Genomic DNA, 11,685 nt, shown 5'->3' on the forward strand with positions numbered 1-11,685 from the left:
AGTTCTAACCCGATTAGGGTGGATTCCACTTGTTTGCTCCAAACAGGGAAATTGACAGAGGTGAGTTCAATGGGGAAGTGGGTGGCGGCAGTAAGTTGAATGGTTGGAGCCACTGATGGGTACTTGAAGGTGATTTAGGGTTTCTGTGAGAGGGATCGAGAATTGCTCGGAGGAGCCTTTATGGCTCTGATACCATATAACGAGATAGAGGAAAAATAATATTGTATTGAGTTCAATTGTATCAAAACTGAATACATAAGAGGTTTAAATAGATGATACACAACAATGGAAAGGAGTAATTACAGGAGCTATCTAAGGAGCTAAAGGAGGAACAATATTTGACAATAATGACCATTTAAGAGCATTAAATCAAATGATTGGACCAATTGTGTTATTGGTCTTAATAATGATAGTCCTTAACCACATACACTATCAAATTGTTACATGTAGAAAAATATATCACATAATAGTTCGAGGAAGTAACTACAAGGGTTTGCTTGATTGAATTCAAATCAGTGGTCCTGCTCCTTATGGTAAGTTGTTATCCAGTTTAGGAACGACATATGTATAGGTCAAAGAGATATCCAGTATCAACAAAACCTACCAAGACATTTGTTTTGGTATTTTACAAGGGCTGATATTTTGCCGTTTATATCATCTGTAGACATTAAAATTTCATTATCAATTACATTTTTCTGTAGGAAAAGAATAAGCCTGAGTTAGTTGCTCCATTTAAGTATCTAAAGATATTCTTGATGACATTATGTTGATGTTAAGCTAAATCTAGCTAACAAGTTTATTGATAATACAATATATGGTTGAGTGCATTGTGCTATGTAAAATAATGCACCTATACTTGGATAGGGATTTTCAGCTCCCAATACCTCTTCGTCATCATCCTTCAGACGAAATGAATCTTTCTTTACATCTAACACTTAGATCAATCATGGGAGTGCTAGTCGAATGTGCTTTGTCCATAATAGATTGCCTAATCATTTTTTGGACATACGTGGATCGATGCATCAATATTCCACAAGCTCGATGTCTTAGCTCAAATAACTAGTATACAAAGCAAAATTTTCCCAAGATCCGAGTTTTATTTCAAATTCATATTTCATGTAGCTTGTGGTTTCTCTTATTTCATCAAGAGTGTCTATTATGTTCATATCATCGACATGTAAAGCAACCATTTAAATATGGAACTCGTTCGCTTTATAAATACACAGAGGCACGGTTCATCATTCTTATATGCATTCCTAAATCAAGTATTCACTTAGGCGCGTATACTACGTCTGACTGGATTGCATTAATTCATGAATAAAGTAAATGTTTCAATTTATTTACAACTCACGCCTATGGGCCGGTATAACTATCCAAGAATACTCTTGAAACTGGAAGGATAAACAAACCACTAGGTAGACAATGTACTCCATGGTTTAGGTTACTTGACTTGGGTAATACAAGGCAATAAGGCACTTTCATATTATCTATCTCTAAATTAAGATACATGTTAAGATATGTAGTAACCATATTCATGAGCTGCATTTCTAAATTAAGATACATGTTAAGCTTGAAGGTTAACTATTTATCTAACATAACTTAACTATTCTTTGTTTTAATGGAGAATCTGGTATGTCTTAATGTATACAATCATGGGTATCAAGAAATTAATATTTCATTACCATTATATCTTATACAACTTACATGTTGATAAGTCATTGCAATGGTTTAGGCCTTTTGGATAACCATTATCAACAAATATTTCGTTACCATTTTCTCTTATACAACTTATATTTTGGTTCAAGTTGTTGAGACATTGTTAGAATATGATAATAAATGAGATGTGAGTTTGAATTTTAATTTTAATTTTATTGATATAAAGGTAAATGATTTAATGCCAGGAACATTCCTAAGTAGTAGATTAAATTAAAGATCTACAAGTATGAAACAAATAGAAAAATCATATATAAGGTGTTTGTATGTGTATATTTGACTATAGATTTCAGAACATATATAGCTTGGAAAAGGGTATATTTAATAAGATTTCAAGTGTCCTTTGATCAAGTAACATGTGATGTGATGAACATTCGTTTTATTATTTGCTATTTTGTTTTATTTAATAAAACATATTTCATAATTTATGTTGGGATTGTTTTTAATTTAACGATTGTTTTCATTTTCCAAATTTTATTTAGTTTGCTAAATTTCTTGCAGGTACCACAAACAACTTCTGATGAGCATAAAGAAAAGACAAAAAAGAAGAGAAAAAAATAATTATACTACTATTAATCAATTGAAGACGTCGAAGCATGTAATTAAGGAGTACATTTTATAAGAAAATCATTGGGTTTAGATTACGCGTAAGATTATTATAGGTTCTTTTAAACAAACAATTTGACACAAACGAATTCGTGTATTATTTGTCTTTGATACATCATTCTTATAATTATCGATATTAGTTTTATGGTTTTCAATATGTTGATTATCATTTTAAACCTCTTTTGGTTTTTATTTTGGCCATATATTGTTAAAACCGTTAACAAAAGTTAGTCTATGGCAACAGTTTAAAAAATAAGCATCACGATATATTATGCTACGGTGACTGTTTTGAATAATAAACGTCACCATACACCAAGTTATGGTAATGATTTTGAATAATAAACGTCTCTAGCTCTACGTCATGTTACGGTTATGGTTTTATAAAATAAGCTTGCTGGTATGTCATGTTATGATGACGGTTTTCGAAAAAATAAATGTCACCGTATGTGATGCTACAGTGATGGTTTTGGCAAATAAATATTGTGTGTCATGAGATGGTGACGCTTTTAAAAAGTAAAGGTCACTATATGTCATGTTATGGTGACGGTTTTGGATAATAAAGGTCAATGTATGTCATGTTACGGTAGCGGTTTTGACAAATAAACGTAACCGTACGTCAATTTATATTGACAATTTTGAAATATAATGTCATTGTACGTCATACTATTGACGGGTTTGAATAATAAATGTCACCTTACGTCACTCTTCAGTGATGGTTTTGAAAAAAAAAACTGTCCTCATTTGTCCAACAATGATGATGATTTTAAAAATTAACGTTATCCTACGTCATACTACGGTGACGATTTTGAATAATATAAATATCGTTATACTTCACTTTACAGTGGCGATTTTGAAAAATAAACATCATTGTATGTCGTCGTGCCAAAACGGTTCGTCAGCATACATATAACTATGGTGACATTTAAAAAAAACGTCACTTTGTCATGCTACGGTAACGGTTGGAAAAAAATGTTACGTATGTCATACTATAGTGACAAGATCAAAAAATAAACATCATCATATGTCATACTACGATGATACTTAAATGTCACCATTGACGTGTTACGATGACGATCTTAAAAAATACACGTCACTTTATATCATGGTACAGTGACTATTTATTTGACGATAAACGTCAATGCATGTCATTTTATGGTGACGATTTTGAAAAATAAACATCACCGTAAGTAATGTTAGAGTGATTGTTTTTTAATAGGAACACAAACATATGTGATGTTACAATGGCAATTTCTAGAAACAAATGTCATCGTACGTTATATGCTTTAGTGACGGTTTTGAATAATGAAAGTCACCATATATCATGTTACAGTAACGGTTTTGACCAATAAATGTCACCATATGTTACGCTACGGTGACGCTTTTGAAAAATAAATGTCACCATATGTCATGCTACAATGACGATTTTTGAATATAAATGCCAACATATGTCATGCAACAATGATGATTTTAAAATTTAAAAAGCGAAGTACATTGATGGTCCTTGCATTTGCTTAAATTTTGGATTTACTCCCTAAACAAAGTATCTACATCAGTGATCCCTAACTTTTCGTTTTTATAACATCTATGGTCCCTCTACTTAACGATGTTAGTTAGAAACCATTATGAAGGACTCATTGGTCTTTAAACAAACTATAAGGACCAAAGATGATGTAATCTGCTCTAAAATATAATGTAATTTACGGTTTTTTTTAATTTTTCACTAAAACAAATATTTATGTATTCAATCACAAATCAAATATCTAAAATAAAGTACATATTATATAAAAATCTTTATATTGATTTTAAAAACTATAAAATTCACCAAAAAAATTAGCGTTAAAAAATTCAAGTTAAGAAAAACAAAAGAAATCGAGATAAATTCACATATATTTTGAGATGGGAATTAAAATATGCGAGCAAAAACATTGAAAATTAAGTTTGATTAGCATAAGATTACTAATATATAGTCAAAATACAAATAATTATAATAACAACAAAATAAAAATTATAAATTAAGATTAGAAAAATACTAATTATTCAAACAATCAAGAAAAACTATCATTACAACAAAATTAGGTTTATATAACACCAAAAAAATTAAGCTGGTGTTTGTTTGTTAAGAGGTGTTGAAGTCTGAAGTCTGATTTCACTTCTGATTTTTTAAGAGGTGGTACTGAAGTCTGAAATCTGAATCAGTTAGACTGCTTATTTTTGTAAATTGAAAAACGTCTTAAGTCTGATTTCACTTCTGTTTATGTTCCCAAGATTCTTTTAATTCTTCCTTCTCCTCCAGATCGATCAAGTCTTCCATCCTCAATCTCCACCCTCATCCCACCACCATCAACCACCGTCCACCATCACTCATTCTCTAAAATCCAACGCCTAAATCCACCTCTATAATCGAAGCAAATCTCCATCATGATGAAAAATACAGTGACGAAAACTACAGGGACGAAAATACCTTGATTCACAAGGATAAATGTGCACAACTACTAGTTTGAACAGGAACGAAAACACGCAATGGCGAAAACCCACAGAGAAGAGAACCCTCTTGATTTGGATATGATTTGGGTCAATTTGAAGCCACCAGAGGCGATGGAGGGTGAAGTCGATCGATTGAGACGGTAAGGAGGGTGAAGTCGATAGATTGAGAGGGTGAAGTCGATCGATTGAGACGGTAAGGAGGGTGAAGTCGATAGATTGAGAGGGTGAAGTCGATCGAATGATGAAGTAGAAATCGGTTCTCTGGATAGTCTTCAGGATTAAGAGGAAAATAAGTTGCAAGGTTATCACTTAATTTTTAAGAGAAAAATAAGTGATAAGTGGATCTGAAAGAAAAAGAAAAACAAACGGTCTGAATTGCCTTATGTTTGACCGAATCAGACATAAGTGGTAAAATAAGAGCTTTTTTCAAAAAACACACACCACCTAAGCGTCCTAAAAACCCATTTTTATAGGGCGTTTGTTTTCATAAAAAACTTTTTTAAAATAGTGTCATATAAAATTGTTAATACGTCGTTTTGTATTATAAGTGTTCTAAAAACTTGTTAGAACGTTCTATAAACTTATTGCAATGCATTTAGATAGTACGTTTTATTTTTGATCCTATAAGTTAAGTCTTATAAAGTGGTCTATTAATACGCTTAATTATTTTGGCGTCATATAAACTTAATTTTGTTGTAGTGATATTTTTTTCTTAATTGTTTGAATAATTAGTGTTTCTCTAATCTTAATTTATAATTTATGTTTTGTTGTTATTGTAATTATTTGTAGTTTGACTATATATTAATAATCTCAATTAACCGAACTTAATTTTCAATATTTTGCTCGCATATTTCAATTCCCAATTCAAAAGATATGTAAATTTATTTTGATTTCTTTTATTTTTCTAAATTTGAGACTTTTTAACAATAAATTTTTTGTGAACTTTATAGTTTTTAAGTCAATATAAATATTTTGATTTAAAATATTTGATTTGTGATTGAATATATAAAATATTTTTTAATAATAAATTAAAAAAATATGAATTACATTATATATTAGAGCAGATTGCATTTTTGGTTCCTAAAATTTGTTTCAAGACCAATGAGTCCTTCATAATGGTTGCTAACTAATATTATTAAGTGGAGGGATCATGGATGTTATGAAAATAAAAAATTAGGAACCACCATTATAGATAGTTTATTTTAGAGACCAAGTCCAAAATTTGAGCAAACACAGGACTAATGTGATTCACTCAAATTTAAATGTCACTGTAAATTATTGCTATGTGATAATTTTTAAAATAAATTTTATCAATATCATGCTACACTAACAGTTTTAGAAAACAACCTGACTTTTTTAGAAAATATAAGGTGACAGTTTCAACCTATGGTAACGGTTTTTGATGTGATTTGGTAATGTTTTTAAACGTAATCAAAAGTGTATCAAAAGAGATGGCAGAATAAGTGACGGTTTTTAAGTACACTAAAACTGTTACTATATAACTAAGTAACGGTTTTTAACGGTCACTTATGACTACTTTGTACTAGTGACACAACTTTCAGATCTAATACCTCTTGTAATACAGTTGACTCGTAAAAAAGGCACAATAGGTGAGAAGGTGTGGGGCATACACCAACAATGCTTATCCAACCAACCCCTACCCTACATCATAATATCACACTGAGCAAGCCTAAACTAATGGGGGATTTTAGAGCCAATATGAGAGTATGTGCGAGCCATACTTTTGCACCTACACTCTGGGATGACAACCCTACCCATACTTAAACAAGTGTAACTAAGACTGGTACGACCCTTCTTATCCTAGTTATGAATCAACACCATCGGCAACACAAAGGTATTCTAGGGACTTAGGCATGTCTCTTGAAGAGGTTGTTAAATCACTAGCCCTTAGCACATTAGGATTTCAACAAGAGACGATGGCAATCCTTCAGAACTTGGAAAACCAGAGTAGCCAAAATGATTCTTTAATACGTCAGTTGGAAGCTCAAATTGAAGAAAAGTTGGGATCAAGGAATAAGAAGAGGCTAGAAATTTCCTCAGAGGAAGACGATGAAGAAGAAGACACAAACTTATTTACTTCATGAGATGTTAGTGAAAAGGGAGAAGATGTACAAATGTTGGACCGATGGTGGTACTTCCTCCTTTTCCTACATGTCGGTTGATCTCATAAAGGAGGGGAGGAATTTGTAGATAACAGGAGAAAAGGGGAAACCGGATGAAGACACCTTTTTTTGAGCTACAAAAAGAGATATTACTAAAGCGTAAAGGATTCACGGTTGCAATTCGGACATAATTCAAGGCACACCAACATTGCATGAAGACATATGTATAGGATATTTGACATATTAGATACCAGATAGCATGGAAAACGTCTAGCTAAATAAAAAAGGTATTGCGTGGGAGGCATTCCATAAGTTATTTTCTAAATTCTAAATTTTAGTCATTTATGTTTCTTTATTTTAGCTTCTTTTCTTTCACTTGTGCCTTTATTTTTTTAGGCTCTCTCCACTCCTCTCATGGAGCTTAATTGGACATTGACATCACACTAAGTCATACATTGGAGGAACACTCGCCATAATAGGGGAGTTCACTGTTGAGTCTTGCTCTTTGTTGCTTTTGAGTGTCCTATTTAGACTGCTCACATTGAGGAAAATATACGATTCAAGTGTGAGGTTTCATATGCATGATTCGGGGGATAATTTTTCAAGTTTTTGATTCGTTCTTGGGCAACTTATTGGGTAAACTGTTTGAGTTGATATTTTTCAATTTTTATATCATGAAAAACCATAGCAAGATTGAGCTTTATAGTGGTTGCATAAATGTAATTAGCACATTTGAGTAACCTTTTATGAGTCTTGTTAAATTTATAGACTAAAAGCACCTATGAGCTTTTGAGCCATGATTGAACATTGTTTTCAATATCACTTCGTTTTTGTGTGAATTTGCATCTTCCATGTTTATCCCATTCTAGAACTTGCACTTTGACTCTTCAATGTTGTGTTTAGGTAATGCTAGTGTGAAAATAAAAAATTGTCATCTTTGTTGCTATTTTAACCCATTTATTCCATTTTGATCACCCCTTTGAGCCTAGTTACCATTTTATTGCCATTGCACCACACTTTAACCCCTAGACAAGTACTTCACTTATGAGACTTCAGGAATGAGATTATATGTGGATAGTTAGACTCCTTAGGTATAAGAACTATAGATCCTCATATGATCCAAAATGCCTTTATAATGATCGCTAGAAGTTCGATAAAATATGGAAAACAAAAAAAATATATGAAAGAAAAACGGAACATATATATATATATATATATATATGAATAAATGGAGACTATTTCTAGAGAAGAAATATAATTGTCTCCATAAAATTGTTGCTAAAACCCTTGTTTCTTGTGGTAATGACGTCTAGTGTTGTTTATTCTAAATAACGTTGTTAAGTCTCTCAATCATTTGCATTAGGTTGATGAGTTTGTTCAAGGTTATATTCGAGTTTATACTAGTTCACTAGTAGGATTGTTGATATAGGTAATGTGGAATTAAGACTTTTCTAGTTCACTAGTAGGATTAAGATGGGGGTCTGACCGTTTAGGGTCGTAATTTGTTATGAAATAAAAACTTCGAATATTGTTTTTGTTTATGTTAATCCTCTCAATGATTTTCCGAGTTGTTAATATTTTGAGGCGGTGATGTACTTGTTCTACTAGAATGGTACTCGTACAATGTAGCGAGATAAATCTCGATTTTAATGTTTCGTTTTATTCTGACTCCGTCGATGTTACAATACAATTTTATGTGGTATTAAAAAAACGATAATTTTTTGAATAAAATATACATTTGAAGGTATAATAAAATTTTAAAATATATATATATCGATTTTAGTATCAAATTAAATATTTAAAATTTTTGTTTTTTTGTGTAATTTCTTCAATTCAATTTTTAATTATAATTTAATTTAGATTTTATAATGAAATCATTTATTTTTGGTTTAATAATATAGTTTTTTCATAAAGATAATAATTTGTATTTTGTTAGAATTCAATAATTATCTTAAATATATTTTAGATTTTTTATATTTAAGATGAGATACTTATCCCGTATTTGATTATATTTATTTGCAGTTAGTGAGACGAATGCAAACATCGAACTTTAATAAGGGGGTGTTTGGGATTGCTTATTAAAACAACTTATGCTTTTTTGTAAAAGTGCTTATTAACTTATGTGGTATCAAACTGGAGTTTTGTAAAAAGTGTTTGGATTAGCTTATAGCGGTACCAAAAAGCAATAAGTTGATAAGTTGTTTTTTAGTGTTTGGTAAATTTTGCTTATACATGTAAAATGACCAAAAAGGACGTTATCTTGTTTCATTTCCAAAGTGTCAAAACACACACAACATTAACCAAAAACCCTAAATCGAGTTCCATCGTGAATCAGTAACCTCAAACCCTAAATTGTTCTTCCAAATCGAGTTCCATGGTTGAAGAAATCGAGTTCCATGGTTGAATAAATCGAGTTCCATGGTTGAATAAATCGAGTTCCATGGTTGTAAATCGAGTTCCATGGTTGTAGAAATCGTACCTGGAGAAGAACTCGATTCTGGAGAAGAACTCGATTTTGGAGAAGACGTACCTGGAGATCTGATCGATTTTGGAGAAGACGTGATCGATTAGGGGGTGTTTAGACAGGGTTAAAATGGTAAATCGGTAATAAGTCAATTTTCATAAGTCACTATGGATTAACTTATCAAAAACGACTTATTACCGGTTTCGTACCGGTATAAGCAGTTTTTTTTTTTTACCCAAACACTCCAAAATGGCTTATCTCCGGTGCCAGACTAAAATAAGTCAATAAGTCGTTTTGATAAGCAATCCCAAACACCCCCTAAGTTGTACATACGCACAATTTACTTATAATCTTGAATTTTATGTAATATGTATCAATAAATAGTACTTAATGCATAAAAAATGATTTTTAATAGTTTTTATCAAATCATTTATAATATAGTATTGATAATAAAGTTCCGAGCAACGTTTTCGTCGAATATTGGGTGAAAATTAGGTTGTATCTTGGTAGGACAACACAAAGTACGTCTTAGTGTTTGAAGCTATGGCGGTTTTGTCGATATCAATCTACATATTTGAGTGTTGCTTGATGACACATACAATATCAATTATGTGATTTAATCCCATCTTCTTGGCTTCGTTGTAGTTTTTTGTTTTTGTTTATTATATCTTTGATTTATTTGTTTTGCACAAATTTACATTTAAAGGTATATTCTCTCCGAAAGTGGATGGTGTTTAGGTATTTTATTGCACCTTTCTGACGAAGGTAGTGCACCGGATATCTATCTATGATATTCAAGTCCTTTTGAGTTTAAGATATCGAATTTGGGATGAGTTGTTTCAACAATTCATGTAAATAACGGAAAATATATGATTTTCTATTTGATAAGACAATAGATTATGGTTATAATTGTTATTTTATGCATGAAACTTCATCATCAGATTTTTGAGTATTAGCATAGTTTCACTAATAATAATTCATAAATATTTTAATTCTCAAAATTAAATCATTTAATTTATTGGATTTTCAGATAGCAGGAAAAACTCATGGATTACTTAAATCCATACAAACCTTAGGTCTTTTTATACCCATTGACAAAATCATTCCAAAAAATTGCAACTTATTTAATAATTTTGTAGTTTTTGGTATGAAGCAAAAAAGTATAAACTCTAATATAAAGTCAAAATTTAAAATTTTGACTTTCTTAACGATGTTTTGAAAGTGTTTGTAGAAGATCATAAGTTATCTAATATAAAGTCAAAATTTAAAATTTTGACTTTCTTAACGATGTTTTGAAAGTGTTTGTAGAAGATCATAAGTTATAAGGATCGAAGTGTAACTTCCAAACTTAAGATTAGGAGTATATAATGATTAATGAATCTCAAGATAAATATTGATTCAAAAGAAAAAAATAATACAACTTTTTAAATTATATGCCCAAATAAAACATTATTGAAACAATTAAATCAAAAAACTAGCGATTAAACTTATGATATCGACCAAAATTATATCAATAACTTTATACTAGAAGAGTTTTCGCGTAATATAGTGAGATACATTTTCATTTTCATGTTTCGTCTTATCTTTTGTCGTTATTGATATATAATACGGTTTATGTGGTTTTGATAAAGATAATGTTGTTACTTTTGAATAAAATAAATTCGAAAACATCATAAAAATTTGAAAAAACATATATTGATATTAATATCAAATTAACTATTTAAAAGTTCTTTTTTTGTACAATTTTCTTAATTCAATTTAGATCTAATAGTGAAATAATTTATTTTTGGTTTAACTATATAATTTTTATAAACTTAATGATTCTGTTAAAACTCAATGGTTATCCTAATTATATTTTAGATTTTTTATATTTAAAATCAGATGTTTATTCTATATTTGATTATGTTTATCTGCATTTACTTATACGAATTAAAAAATGGAGCTTTAATAAGTTGTACATGCACACAATTTACTTGTAATATTAAATTTTAAGTAATATGCATTAAGAAACAGTACTTCATGCATAAAGAATGATGTTTAAGAGTTTTTGTCAAATATTTTATAGTATAGTATACATATATGGTAGAAGGTACTCGCGCAATGCAACGATATACATCTTGATTTGAATATTTCGTTTTATTCTTTATTTCAGTCGATGTTATAACATGGTTTTATGTGATTTTGAAAATGCGACAATGTTTCTATATTTGAATAAAATATAAATTTAAAGATATCATAAAAATTTGAAAAAAATATATATATCGATATTAGTGTCAAATTAACTATTTAAAATTT

Source organism: Cynara cardunculus, assembly GCF_001531365.2.
Source record: "Cynara cardunculus var. scolymus isolate 2C chromosome LG 2, CcrdV1, whole genome shotgun sequence".
Classification (NCBI taxonomy): Eukaryota; Viridiplantae; Streptophyta; class Magnoliopsida; order Asterales; family Asteraceae; genus Cynara; species Cynara cardunculus.